General features: G+C 46.5%; 1 protein-coding gene across 4 annotated transcripts in view; it reads left to right on the top strand.

The window, feature by feature from the left end:
• Positions 1-15,487, top strand: part of LOC142880458 (chemokine-like protein TAFA-1) — a 111,326-nt gene that overhangs the window by 54,960 nt on the left and 40,879 nt on the right. The window lies entirely within an intron of this gene.

Here is a 15,487-nt window from a genome sequence, read left to right as displayed (position 1 = left end):
CTTCGCTGCTGCAGAGCAGGAGCATCAAGACGGGTTTCGGCTAATGAATCCTGGCACCGCAGCATCGGGTCTGGACGAGAACATTGAGTGTGTATGTAGGCTCATGCTGCATATAAATACGTACAGCAGGACACACAAAGTTGGGTCTGGCTTCACAGCTTTAATACTCTGAATGCACTCAGCCATCAAACTGTCTGATTACTGACCTGCTCCGACAGCCGTGTAGCGCTTTTTCACCCCTTTCGCTTCTCCAGTAACTGCCAGGATTATTTCCGTTTGTTTTTTCCTCAATGCCGAGCGGATCCTTCGCAAGTGCATGCACACGGAGCTAAGAGTGTGCAGATTTGTGTGTGTGTGTGTGTGTGTGTGTGTGTGTGTGTGACTACTGAGACACTTCTTCTCCTGCCCCCCACCCCCACCCCACCCCTCTCTTTTCTCCGGCTGCTACTGCATTTTACGCTGAAATGAGCACAGAAGCTCAATGTGGGGAAAAAAAATGTACGTAGCTCAACTGTGTTTCTACATTTGAAGAAAAAAATAGCGTAGAGGGTGAAAAAATAAATAAATAAAACAACTCAACCCCCCCCAACCCCCAACCCCCACCCCCCGGAGAAAAGTGGAACGCCCGGCTGGAGCCGGAGTGTCTATGATGGCGCTGCGGCCATGCGCGGGCACGTCTCATGATGCAGACATCCCGCCAACTCATTTATAAATGATCTGAGTGTATGATACAGCCCTAGGAAAAGAAATTGAAAAACGTGTAGCTGTCCGAGTGAATTCCACTGACATGGTGCTTTATATAGAGCGGACGGGACTTCAGAGCGGCGAGATGGAGGGAGCGAATTCCGTTTGGTGTCAAACTCCACTGTTGTACCTCGAGGCTACACTGTGGACACACAAGGTCCTACTGTGACATCCAGCGCGTCGACTGGGTGCAGCACTATTTGCTATTCTGGCCTGGAAAAACACTGTTTTTTTCTCCCTCCCGCTCCCTCCACTAGCTGTTAATTTACAGCTGAACATGTTTGCATAATTCTCCATCTTTAGGCACCAGTAGTCTCTTAAGGGACTTGTCTACCAGTGGAACTTCTTTTCTCTACGTGTCCTTGGGAGAATTTGTATTTGAAAAAAAAGTCTCATCTTCAGTATGCATAACAATAAACATGTTGGCACGTACATTAACAACTACAGGAGTCGCAAAGCAATGAACACGGTTTGGGATTCAGAGCAAACCAAAATATCTTGATTGAATATAAGAAGAAAAAGCACCACGATACAGATAAACACTTTTGTTTTGTTTACCAGGGTTTCTGTTTTGGGATTTGCTGCCAATAAATGAGGCGAGGTGGGACAGTGCAGAGTGGCTATGGGAAGAAGCAGAGGTGAACAGAAGCAGCCGAGGATGGAGAGAAAAATTCCAAGAATCACCGCCAACTGTGTAATAATTGCAATTATTCAACCAGAACTGGCCAATAGGAACGCTGCCCTCGGACCAATTCATATCAATCTGATGCACCGCAGTTGATTCTGGAAATATGTTTTCAGTCAATGTCTTGGACATTAGATGTATGTGAAATGTACATAAATGTAACATTTCTGACTCAGTATTCCTCAAAATGTGCATCTGAAGGTTTGTGTCAGAAGGACAGCGACTGAGCTCCATCACTGGCCACAGCAGCTGACCTGCTTGGATGTATGGGGTCAGACGTGCTTGTTCACCTTTTTGATTGCCTAGTGCCAGTGTCCTTTGAGGGACCTGCTCATCGACTCATCACTCCTTTAAAAAAAAATCTACAAGCAGTAACTAAATACAAAAGCATCCACCCTCCTCTGCTGAGATAATTACCGGCAAAACAACAGGAAAAAGTGCCGGTGACGCAAGTCGTTTCGCTCTTCTGAAAACAAGATCGTGAAAGAGCCTCCAACAGCCAGGATTATCTTTCTCGCGCAGCATCGTCTGAACTGCGGTGACACCGGAAAAGAGCTCAAAACCTGAGCTGAGCCCAATCTTTCCCAGCATCCTCAGTGCCAGCTGGTTTTTTCCGACTGTTGCCAAGTGATTAGCTACCTTGTGATGTTGGGATTTACTGGTTTTGACTCCTTCACCGAGTGTACGGGGAGTGAACTTTACCTCCCTGACTCTCCGACTCCTGGGTCCAGCTTTTTCCCACCGCATATTTAGGGATGCCTCGCACCTCAATTTCTACGCCGATGACTACTCATAACAACGACGGGCAATAAATTGGTTCAGCTCAACTCTGTCCTCACATTCCTTTCTTGTGCACTGTTCACCATATTGTATAACTGCCTCTTGCGTGAATATACCATGCAAGCGTATGCGCTTGCTCCAGGTTTCAGGAAATAACCTTACAGTAGTTCCGGTCATCTTCAGTGGTTCCGTCCGGACACTAACATTTTTGGAGGCGACTTTGTCCGTGCAAACTTTTTGTGAGAGCGCTTCAGAAAATGCACATGGCCTCAAACTTCAAACCACCCCTCCAATCAAGCGGCTCTCAGTTTGTATTTGACAAGGACTTGAACCTCAGGGTCACAAGCACATTAACCTAACACATCCACGCTGCAGGCTCGCTTTCCATCAAAGGCTTCACCTTCACCGGAGGTGTGACAGGCCCCTCCGTCACACCTCCGTTTCCCAGCCTGCCGCTAAAGACGGATGGTGTGTAAGCAGGACCACCCCACCCCCATTCCTTCCCTCTCACCCCCTTTTAGCCCCGCTGCTGTTACCTGCTGGCCCACCAGGCCGACCTGCTGGGTGGATGTAGCGATGGGAGGGGGTGGGATTAGGGCGATAATTACTCAGCGGGCGTCGAGCTCCTACCTTTTATTGTCTGCTAACAGTCTAACCTTGTGGCATGTACAGTCAGAGTAAATGCTTTAAATGCCCAAGGTGACTCCAGCGTGGCACCAACAACCCAGCTCCCACCCCCCGCTGCAATGGGCTGTTGCCTAAGTGGATATGTCAGCTAATTAGCTTGATAAAAGGCTGTCAGAGGACGTCACCTGGAGTCCTGCCAGTTATTTCCTAGCAGCGGACATGCAAGCGCTAGGCAGGGTGTTGCTGCCCGTGCACTGCAGTGGGAGTGTAAGCAAAGACATCTCACCTCTGGCTGCATCAGGTCATACCAAGATCGGTATTCGTCCATATTAGTGGGCTGATCTGGTTGGGTTCTTCAGCGCGAGCTAGCGCGCTTCGCTAATGTTTTGTTGTGACAATGTTGTTTTCCGTCGTTATAAATAATGTTGTTATGTGGTAATTGCGCCGAGCCACACATACCGCCGGGTTGTCGAGATTGCTGTTAAAGGATGTGTTTTCTCCACCCGCTCCGACTCTTCTTCTGCTTTCTTTTGGCTCTCTCTCTCTCTCTCTCTCTCTCTCTCTCTCTACCCCCTGTTGTTTTCACACCCCTCTCTGTTTGTGTGTGTGTGTGCGTTTGTGTGTTTGTTTGTGCGCGCTTCTGCCTCAGGAGTCTCCGTTCACAAGCGCAGTGGGATCGCCTCCAAACAGACGGCTACTTTCCCCTTGGTTTTGCGGGACAGAGCCTCCTTTATTGAAATCAAAACCCACTCGGCCCATCCTGAGCCGAGTGGCAGCGGCGCCAGGCCACAGAGGAAGTCTCGGACGGGCAGGTAGCCGAAGAAATATGGATGGAAATGCTTGCTGGGAGGCTACTGGGGGGGGGCGGTCTTTGGAAGCCTCTACTCAAGGACCCAGTGCTGGTCTTCTGTCAGCGAGGTGGCAGAGCAGAAGGCCTGTCTGCCGCCAAGCTGAGCCCCTTAACGCTCAAAAGCCCCGAAAAGGCTTTAAACGGCACGGAGGATGCAGAGCGGCGAGCGGCAAGGGGCCGTGAAGTGGCTCGTCTCGCCACAAGAGACAATGAATAAATGTCCATGCTGGAACGTAGCCCGCCCTTAAAGTTTCCTCCACTGAGGGGATTCTGTTGGTCAAACATCGACTTTGAGGACTTGAGACTTGAGAGTTTTTTCCACCTGTTGATCGCTGTGACCCTCCAGCAGGAGGCGGTAGTGTGGTAGTGATTCAGTAACACTTTTGTGCTAAAATGTTGACTCTCTACTTTTGTTCTTACATATTCATGACATGTCGTTTGTTAAAGATCTGACAGCAGCCTTACAATTTGGCTTCCAAATTGCTTCAATTTACAACAGCAATTTAACATCTAACAGCCTGACTTCACTTTAGCTGCAGTCTGGGGAGACGACAAAGGAAACTCCAATAGGCCAATACTACTTTCTTAGTTTGGCTGAGTGTTTTATTCCATGAGGGCGGGTATCTACAATGTCTGATGTCAGAGGTCCAGGTCAGCTGGAATGTTCAAATTGCAGTGGCCCCCCCGACCAAGTGCGCAACCCAAAACGTTTGCTCTGTTGTTTGTGTACCAACACTGGGTAGAGGTATACCTAGAATTTTTTATCTGAGTGTAAATTTTTATTTTGCATCACTCAATTAGTCCAACCTATAAATACAGTACAGTTTGATCTCTGTGTGAAACAGAACTTTAATTGGGGATTTAGTTAATAGGACCTCCTGAAGGCAAGCAATGCAAAATCACGTCTACTACTGTTTTGGTCCACAGCAGGAGTCCTTCCGTGGTTTTGTTGAAATGCGAATGATTATTTTTCTATCTTCGGGTTAATTGAATTTTTTGACCCCTGAAAAACACTTTTGAGTAAAATATGTATATATATATGTACATATACATATTTATATATACATTAGTTTTCCCCCAAAGAAAAATAGGAGCTGGGGCAGATGATCTGAGTGATACAGCAACAACTTTCAAGCTTCCGAAAGTTTAGGCATATCATAATGTGGAAAAACTTTTTAAGCGCGTTGCAACAATGAGGTTTGTTTTTTTTTGTCTGTCTGCACAAAGTCTGCAGATTTCAAAGTTCAGTACGGTACATCAGGGTACATCAGGTAGGTTTCTATGGAAACCCCGTAGTCATCCCGACATCGATCAACACCTCTGTGTGACAGCAGGAAATCACATTGTGTGACGAGCCCTTGGCTAATGTGGTTAGCGGATATTGTTCTGAGGCGAAGTGCGGACTTTCCCAATGTGATTAGGCCTCCGTGATGAATTTGCCCTGTTGTTTGGAGACTGCTAACTGACTGGAGTGATTGACTCATACTAAAAGCCTTCCGAACATTTATCGATGTTGCCTGAGTGTTGTTCCTCTAATGAGCGTCGCCCCGTCGCTGTCGGCTTTCGTGGCCCAGGGGGAGGAAGACAAGTGGAGTTTGTAAAAGTTTGGCCTCAGAAGCAAGTCACACGGACGCCTTACAAAGCTGGGTGTTTTGTCTGAATCACGGCACATTCAGTCAAAAGGCTGCAGGGTTGAGTTGTTTCTGCGTCTTGGTATGTCGAGCCTCGACCCGGAGGGGTCGTGCAGTTCCCTTGAATTCCTGAGAGATATGTTACGCTGGCATGAAACTTTACTCCTTACAAGTTATTCTTCCCTCTGTGTGTGTCTCTGTGTGCGCGCGAGTCTGTCAACAAGTTCTTGGCCTATGGCCTCTGTAGGTTGTAGTCTGTCAATCAGTGGGTTGCCTCTCTCGCACTCTCGACAACTCTCAGGAGGAAGTACGTTACCTGCTCAACTTTTTTTTTTCCCAAAGGCCAGAAATTTGAAAAAAAGCTGACGGAAGATGCAGCCACGCAGTCAAATATAAGATACATCAATAAATAGATATTCCAAAAAGGAGCACGGGTAGGAAGCGTTTCGCCAACTCGCCAAACAAACAGCCCACCCAGGCGAGGACAGTGTGCTGACAGGGTGTAGGACCGAACTAAAAACAACTTTTAGTCAAAGTCTTTGGCTTGGGTTTCCGCCTCCCTGCTTCATGTGCACTTTTTGGCATTTAGCATCGGGCAAAAAGGTAATGGACTCGCACAATAATCCCCTGGGAGACTTTTGAGCTCTGGGTTAAGAGTAAATTCACTAATTAGGAAACTGAAATGCATTTGCTGATTGACTTACAACAAACGCGGAAGTGAGAGGATGACCGTGATGGCAGCACGGCTGCAGCGATAAGGCGCGGCGCTAGCGGCCTGCGTTTGAATGGAAACGCAGCTAGCGTCTTGACTAGTCAATGTACCTTTTTAACTGGGGTGAGATAAGTCGCCCCGCGCTGTGAGAAAAAAAACACATTGGTGTGCAGCGAATGAGTCACAGATGAAGCTATTATCTACAGAATCCCACTTTTAGTGGAGCATATTTTCTACCTTCTCACACCAAATTTGAGTCGCAGCGCAGGAACGGCGCTGACACGGTTATCACATCAGTCCACCTTCGCTGCTATCTTTGTAACCGGCCATAAAAAAATGTGTGTCTGTGGGAAAAGTCGGCCGTGCAGTGCCAGGAACACGGAGCCGCGTGGCTGCAGTGACCTGAAGCTCCTCCCACGTCGGTTCAGACGCACACCAACACACAATGCTGCACAGCCAAAAACGTCCCTGCAAACGCAGCTCGAGCTTCGTGTTTATTTAAAAAAAAAAAAAAAAAAAAAACTTGTTGTGAGATGAACTCTTGCCTTTTCCTCCTGCTGCTATTATTTTCTTTATTGTTTATTATCATTTTATCACATGCGACAATGACGCATGGTGACAGGAACGCAAACAAACGCCGTGACAGATTTTGTGTGTGTGGATGCTAGTTCTCAGTTTCCAGGAATCCAGATTTGTGCTATTTATTAAAGGGGCGTCGCTGGAACACATTTAACACATGAAATATGATGTGCTGTTAAATATTCATGATTTCTTCTTTTTTTTTTTTTTTTTTTTAAAGCGGTGCCATTTGATTGCACTTTATGTCTGATGCTGCATCCCGCTCTGCGAAAACAATAAATCTCCTGTGAGCCACGTGAAAAATTGTTTCGCTCGGTGGCTTTCAGTCGCTGCACGCGCACGCGCGTGCACAGCGAAGCGCACGCTAGCGCGAGACATAAATTTGTTGCCGTCTTTTTTTCTTTTTTTTCCCCAGTGTTTCAGGGTTTTGCCTGAAACTTAAGCGTCTGGCCAAGGTGATGCAATGGTGATGTAAGCTGCTGAAAGCCATTAGTCGGAGGAGTTAACCTGAGCAACTTTCACGTCCTCGCACTCCTCTTTGTGCGTGCGACGCAGGCGGCGTGTGATATTAACGTATCGGCCGCCCGTCGGCCTTGTGAAAGCAAACCGTCGACTCTTTTTTTTTTTCAATTTTACCCCTTTTGGTATTCTCTTTGAGTTCAGCCACTCGGCCCCCTTCAGCTGTCAAAAGCTGAATAAAACATTGGGCAGCTGCGCCGACCGTCCCTCGCTTTTGACTTTTTTGAGTAGCGGGATCAGAGACCCGACGACGCCGAGTCACGTCGCTGACTCACCGCGCACGTCGTCCTGTAGTGAGCGGCCGGGATTCCGCCGCCTGGGACGCAGAGTTTCAACGTAATGAAAACATTTCGGCTAGTGAAAAAATCAGGTCTTAGAGGGAGTTTTTTTAGTTTGTGTTAGTGTCTTGATGTAGTTTCAGTGCAGCGCTGATGAGAGTAAAGTCATTTTTATTATCCTGCTTTTATTTATTACCGAGATTGTTGGGTTTTCTTTCACCTCTCATGAAAAAACGTAATTATTTCCAAATCAATTCAAAATAAAAGCGGGCCGCGTGTTGCTGACAGACTTCAACTCATCCTCGGAACGACACTGAAAATCTATATAAAAACAGAAAATAATAATAAATAAATAATAACAACACAACCCTTCGACTCTCAGATGTATCAGACAACGATAATTACACGATTATTATCTGACTTTGTTTGAACCTCGAATGAAACGCTGTAGCATCACAAAGAGCGCCAAACCAGCGGTGGCAGCGACGCGCCTCCTGCCCTTTGTTTTATCTTTCTTCACTCCTGCCGTCTTCACCTGGGCTGGATTTCAAATGACGGATTCACGATCTATTAATCCCCACCGTCGATTTTTCCAGTCAGCAGTGCAGCGCAACAGAGGGCAGGATTATCAGAAGAGCCGGCGTTTGGTGACTCACGCAATGTCTGACACATTTCTGTCCATCTCTTTTCTTCTCACTCTCTTCCCCTTTGTCTGTGTCCGCTGCCTCAAAGCTCCATGTGTGTGTGTGTGTGTGTGTGAGAGAGAGACTTTTTTGTTCCTTTTTGCATCACTCTGCGCACACAGAGTTTAGTCGCTCTTTGATCCGCCGCTGCCACACCTGGTGGCATGCATCAAATTCACAGGTACTTGGAGCCAAAAATCTGCTTTTTCTCTCCATCACCAGCTGTGTGTGTGTGTGTGTGTGTGCGTGTGTGTCTCTTTCAGGCAGATGAAAATGTGATGATTCTAGTGACGAGTCCATTAAACAGCCAGTGAGCCACAGTTTGGGTTGGAGGGAGTTTTTCAGCGTGGATGCGTCTTGGTGCCAGACGCTCCCACCGAGTTTAAGCGGGTGGCTTGTCTGTGTTGAGTTTTTTTGTTTGTTTCGGTTTTTCTCTTTTCATGCAGTTGTGTTTGAGTGGGTGTCAGGGAGCAAAAACAGAATTATTCGCCTGTCACCTTGTGCAGTGGATGCTTCTTCTTTTTCCTTTTTTTCCGAGACGTGATGTTCCTTGGCACGCGTCAGACAGCCTTTTCTCACACTCACTGTTTTTTTCTAAACTCCCGAACACGGAAAGAGTGTCGCCGGGCTTTTACCTCTCGCCTCGCCTCAGCTCGGGCGGACGCACTTGGGCGGGGTCATATCGACATCCCGCAGAGGGAGGGACACGGCGAGTCTTGTCAGCCGCCGCTGCTGCATGTTATATTGATGAGTCTCGCTACAGCGAGTTGCCGTTGCCCACGTCTCCCCCAGTCAGCCAGATGGATCTGCGGCTGCTGAGGCTGCTGCGGCTGCTGCGGCTGCTGCGGGCGCATTTCTGTGGTTTCTACACGTCCAGGAGGACCAATGGCACAACTTTCTCTTTGGTGCTGCTGTTTGTGAGTGGAATTGAACCAGGCCGAGCTGTTGTCACACTTCCACTCGACAGCCGGTTAAAGTTAAAATGTTTAATTGCTTGTTAACTTGACTACCTAACCAGCCAATCAAAAAAAAATGCAGAAAGTAGTTGTTGGTCACAGATGGGCTGCAGGTCTGCTGACATAATGCCTTGTTGAGGTCAGGGGTCAAAGGTATTTTTTTAATAAAAAAAATAAATAAAAAAAATAGCACATAACATATCACACACACACACAAATTTGGCTGATTTCCCTTCGATTCCTTCGCTGTTATAATAAACACAGTGGACTTCGAAACAGCTGCTCTCTCCTTGTGTGCTAGTAAAACCCTATCTAACCGTTCCATAAACAATAAATAATAACACCATGAATCAATATAATAAACAGTGTTACAGTAAATCTAACAGCATTATTGTTTTGGGCCAAATTATTGCTCTACTTTCCTCCACAAAGCACAAGTGGCTGCTTGGCTCTTAACTTCCCCTCAGCCTGAATGTCATGATTAATTCTCCAAAGGAAGCAGAATAAACTTCCACAGAGTGTGGACAGCATCTTTAGCCCTGTGCTTGCAGCCTCCCTCAAAAATAGAAATGCTTGCTTCCTGCTGAAACATTCTCAGCTGGGCTAAACGTGCTGCCGCGGAGCCTCCAGCAGGCAGGAGGAGGAAAACAGCTGCCTGTGTTCCGCAGCAGTGGTGAAGAGGTTGTGCGACTAATCTGCATTTCCAGGGCTCGCACACGTCCGCCGTCTTTGTGTTATTATTATTATTATTAGTATCATTACTGTTGCCCTTCAGCAGCCTCGTCTTCTACACACACGGAGCCGACGGAGTCCTGCGTCGGCCCCCGTCTGCCTCATTTGCAGCCGAGTGCTACTTTTCTAAACATATTAGCGGTGAATTATGGGTTTGAATCATGCAATTATCCTAGAAATGCCCACAGAAGCGTCTCTCCCAGCAGACTCGGCTGTTGTTATTGCTGCTCTCTCTCCCTTTTTTTTTTTTTTTTCAGGAATATCAGTGCTGCAAGCGTGTTTGCGCAATAAATAATATGACGTTTAATTGTTGGGCAATTACAGATGAATCCAAAACAAACAAGGCCTTGGTTGTTCACCTTTAGATGAAAGACAAAAAGGTCCTTCGCTCTGCATCCACCTCAGTCTCTCAGAGATTCTTCACATCTTTATTCCAACTGTTATTCTCATGAGTATTCTGAAAGTCTTGAAGGAGCAGGTGCGTTTTTCATGATGGTAATTTGCATAAAAACAGCAGAATGTAGATTTTTTTTAAATTTCTTTTTTTGTGGGGTGTCCTAATTAAAGATTTAAAGATTTGAACAAAGTCTGCATATTACCTTTTGACTTTGATATGAATTGCCTTTGTTATTTAATTGAAAAAGCTTGGCCTATTGTGGGTCCGTTACCCTGAAAAATGTTATTGCACTGCGTTGCATTTATTTATTCTATTGTGTAATTAAGCCACCAAAATGAGTCCAATTGCCGTCCAGGTCATCAACAACGTTAACAGCGAGGACATCACACTGCCACGGCTCGTACATTTGCGTCATTTCCTGTTTTGCCTTGTCGCTTAAAATAAATCTGACACATCCGTCCGACTCACAGCTTCACCAACACAGTCGAAGGAGCTTCACTTTACGCTTCTCCTCTCGCCAGCTTAATTTTATTGATCTTCAAACACGAGCAAGCGCAGGAGCCAGGGTGTCGGAAGACTCGTACTCCCATCGTCGAGCACAGCGAAAAGGAGCAGGCCATGAAGACAGACTTTGGGCGTTCGCAGCAGTCTAGCCGGCCGTGTTCATGCATGGCAATCGGTCCCACAGTGTCCCAGATGAGCGCGTGTACGCGTTCCCTCTGAAAGTGTTTGGCTCTGAAAACACGTTGTTCGACAGAGCGGAGCAAGACGGGGTTTGTTGTTAGTTGTGGCGCTAGAAATGATTTTTTAATTTTCTTTTTTTGGTCAAGTTCCAGCTCGTGTGCGGAGCAGACATCTCTTTCCAAATAAAGACAAAACAAAACATAAGAACAACGGGTACTATATCAGAGTGGCGCCAAATGCCGAATGTCTTGAGAGTCAAGGCTGTGGCATTGGGGATCTTTTTTCTGCCTTGATCTTCACTCAAGTGCAATGTCCAAGTATTGATTAGGGGTTGTCATTTCACATGAGTGTGCAAATACCTGTGTTCTTTTTTTGGTAGCAGTGAGAGCTGGGGAAAAATTGAACGTGGTCGCTGGGAGTGACAGAAAAACACTGAGCGTTGGTTCTGACGGACCTCAGTTTGTTTTTTGCTAGTGAGATGGAAGGACAAGGTCACAACTCGTGAGTGCTGCAGGAACATTTGCCGCTGGAAAAATGCCCCCTTTCCACTCTTTGGATTTTTTTGCCGTAATAAAAGCCGCAGCTTCTCCGCCAATTCGCCTTCGTCGGCTTTTATTTTAAAAGTATGGACGGGAAGAGAAAAGAAAAAACAAAACGAGGAGTCAAACTGCAGATTGGAGCTTGGCTTCACAGCCAGACACAGAGCAGAATTAGCAACCACTTGAAGTCATTTTTCCCGGCCACCTGGCAAATGAAAGTCCAATATTCACTCTCATTTCTGCCGAGTTTTTGGTCGGCGGAAGATCCTGAGGGAAATAATGTGGCTGATGAGTCTCACACTGTGTTCTGCCGCTAACTTTGTCTGTGATTTGCTGCCAAACAGGTTTTATTACAGTTCCTCAAGGAGGAACAGATGCCTGTTGTAACGGGGCGGGGGTGGCAGCTAAGCTATATCCTGCATATTTAAACATCCAAACGGCCTGAGAGGAGTTTATTAAAACCCTTCAAGGTTTGAACATTATTCATTTTTTTCCTACTGTATCTTTCGGGCTTAACGATCGGCAAAGGATGCGTGAAAGTATCATTCTGTTCACTGTGAAGTGACTCGCTTCCCTTCGAGGGACTGGTGACGATCGACTGAATCCTGAAAGATGCAGCGGAGCATCAGAGGCCTCGACGCAAATGAAATACAGGAGAGAGAAGCTGATAGGTTTCACGCCTCTCCAGTCTTCTCCTTGAGCCGTGCTATTTTGTTTTTTGTTTTTCTAATCTGACACACTAGATCTTCTAAGCCCTTTGAATTGAGTCCATGTTTGAAAAAAACAGCAGGCGAGACTGAAAAGGTGACTGGGTGGAGATCAGTTTCCGAATGGATCAGATCAGTTTCTGTAATGGGAGACAGTCACAGAAACAAGGACTCACACTGGAGACAAGCTCTCGATCCACTTGGTTCAATTGCTGGCAAAGCAGCACTGATGAAAATTCCATGTTGAGGAGCATTGATGGAATGCAGGTTTTAAAGTGTTATGCTGCGCACAACACAACACAGTCCTTTGGTCAATATGACATTGCAGTAACGAGAGGGTCACATGGCTCACACTGAGGAAGTAGAAGTGATGAACAGGCAGCACAGTAGTTTTCATCTTAGCAACATTAGCCACATGGCTAGCGGTTGTGTTTAGTGAAACTCTTGTCAGTCACTCACTAAAAGTGAGAACATGTTGAGGTTAGGCCTCAGTAATACAATACATTTTTCTTGTGCTCCTGCTGCAAGTTCGCGAGGCGGACTGAGCCAGTTGGAATGTGAGCGATGCAGCTGTTAGCGGCGAGGTTACGTCTCTTGAGCTCTCTTTCTTCCCCCTATTAACGAGCGGCACTGAAATCCGACAGACAGAGCTTTGGAAAACCAAGACAAACTTTCCCCGTCCTTGTCATTGCGGCACAACAGCCCCGTTTACCTATGTGTCTTGCTTCGCCCTCATCAAGGAGGAGCTGAAGGGTTTAGTTGTGCAAAGCGAGACCAAAAAAAATCTCCAGAGAAACATTTTTGCATTTAAAAGAAAACCCCAAAAAATGAAGGAAAAACTGCCAACCTGCAATCTGGTGTTTCTAAAGTTTACCTGCTCTCAGGAACAGAAAGAAGACCATTCTGGAGCCAGAGATACAGACTCATTGTTTCATTCGAAAGGGGGAAAAAATTACAAAAACAAATACGCAAAGAGACAGAAAAACTTTTAGCGCGTATTCCACCTGTGCTGGGGAAAAAAAGCAACAGGACTGTGTTCAAGTGGGGTGTTCAGAGGGAACAAAGGCACAAAACAAAATGTAAAGAAAGTGAACAGAGGAGTGAGACGACTCTGGGAATCATTTCATCACTGGTGTTCTGTCAGAGTCCCACCGCTCGCCTCAGTTTTGCCAACTGTTCGGGGGAGGGGGAGCGTCCTGTTGAGGCCCGTCTAGCGGCTGCCAGTACGGGAGGATTTGAGGCAACGCAAAATGAGCAGTTTTTCATGAAAAACAACGGATAGGAACTAACTTTCCGTCAAGGATTTTTTTTTTTTTTTTTCTTTTTTCCCCTCGGAATGCCAAGAAACTGCCGGCCTGCTGGAAATTGTTTGCATTTCTTTCACTGGGTGACACAGCAAAGTGCATCCCGATTATAAAAAAAAACCCCAGTAACTTCACCACGGCAGGTGACCGCCAAGAGTTCTGTTTCCCGCAATGACTCAGATCAAAGAGATTCCTGCCTCTCCAGCCTGTTTTGTTTTTGTCAGTTCCTCTCTCTCCTCTCACTCCTAATTTTTTACCGGCAGGTGGTCGCTCGTCTCATTTGATAGCTCACATTTTCCTCAAACGCCTTTTGTTCGTTTCCGTCGCTCTTCACCAGGGGGGGTGAAGATGTGCCAGGACAGGGAGGAGAGGACGGGCTTCGCAGGCGACAGGTGGCTAACAAAAAAAACAAGAGGATATTTGTCCTTGTGTTGTCCCTGTGTTGCTCTTGTTTTATTAGTGCGGAAATCCGGTTGATCCATCTTGCAAAGGTGCAACGGGCAACCTTTCCAAATAGTGGAATCTATGAACAATAATTTTCCTCCATGTATGACTGTGGTGCGTGGGCAATAAGGTCTGTTGTCTTTGTTTAAGTTCTAAACAGCAATAAATGTAAGTAAGAAAGCCTACAGTGGTCATTTAACAGAAGTGGGCAACGGCTCCATGATCTCTTTCTTTGTTCATTTGATCAGTCCGCCTCAGTGTGATCGAAGATTCAGCACCACTTTGAAAACTTTTTCTATTGCTTCTTTGCAAGATGGATACATAGGATAAATCCACCAGGGTTGGATGTCTCAGGTTAAAAGGCTGTCGGGGAGAAACAGATATGCAGCGATCCATTTGAAGAATTTCAACAACTTTTCCTGCCGGTGGTTACAGCTTTGTGAGAGCTGCCACAAAATAAAAATCAACAAAATGCTGAAAATAGCCCTCCGAGTTTGAGTTCTCCTCCTTGGAATACATTCGCTGCAGCCTTCAGCATGAATTACCGGCACTGGCTTCCCTAGTCGCACGCTAGAGGTTGGAGATGGAGGTGAAAAGGAGGGCTGAAATTTTTTGAGCTAAGCAGTTTTTGAGACTGTCTGGCTGGTGGTGATAGGCCGGTATCTCTCTTAGCGGGGCTGACTCCAGCAGCGTGACCCTCGAGCCGGGCCTAGAAAAAGGTCGCCGCCAGGAGACCTTCATTATGCCAACGGCCTCATGCAAATCAACCACACTGTCAAACACTGGCGCTTCAAAAAAAAAAATTTAAAAAAAAAGCAAAAGAGGAAAGCGCTCCTTAAAGGTTAGAGGAGGTCCGTCTGCCCGTCTCCGTCCCGTCCTTCCTCAAGGTGAGCTCCCCAGCGCCATCATAATTGAAAATTAAGTATTTGCTGCGGTATAATTAAATGGTGACTTATGAACTCAAATGAGACCTCAGACGCATATTAAGAGATTGGAATGGTGTGGGAGGGGTTGTCTCCGCCCACACACACACATACACACACACACACACACACACACACAGGCAATGACGAGGTAACAAAACGGCGAGGGCTTAATTATGGCCGCGCCCCAGTCATTAAAGCGCATCACCTTTTGGATTCCCGCCACCCGCAAGTTCAGCGAACATCTAATTTACTTTTAATTAATTATTAGACGGCGGCCCATAAAGGCGTTGGTAATGACCAGGTAGTGGGCTGAACGACTCTTTTGGGAACGATATGGGTGGTGTCGGCAGTAGATGGGCATGTGAGACAGCGACGGGAATGGGCGGGGGTTGGCTCCGCCCCCCTGAAGATTCTTCTTTGTATGAGAAAAGAGATAAATATAAAGTTGTCAGGAGTGTTTTCATTTGTCATCAGATTAAAAACGTCGTGGCAAGTTGGAGGAGGAGCAGGAGAGGTCAGTTGTCGTAGTTAGCTCAGGTAGCTCACGACATTAAACCAGTGGCTAAACACACTCATTGGTCCACTACCCGGCGATGTAAGTGTTTCAGTTGCTCTGACAACTGAAAGTAAGTTTTGGTTCTTAAGTCTATTTTTTCTCCAGCCCACGCAAAATACAATTTCTGCACACGCCACTGGTGCTCGTCGCCATG

This window comes from Nelusetta ayraudi, unplaced genomic scaffold (genome assembly GCF_046127955.1).
Source record: "Nelusetta ayraudi isolate G7.1 ecotype Tasmania unplaced genomic scaffold, CSIRO-AGI_Nayr_v1 ptg000168l, whole genome shotgun sequence".
Classification (NCBI taxonomy): domain Eukaryota; kingdom Metazoa; phylum Chordata; class Actinopteri; order Tetraodontiformes; family Monacanthidae; genus Nelusetta; species Nelusetta ayraudi.
This window is presented reverse-complemented; position numbering and strand designations above follow the sequence as displayed.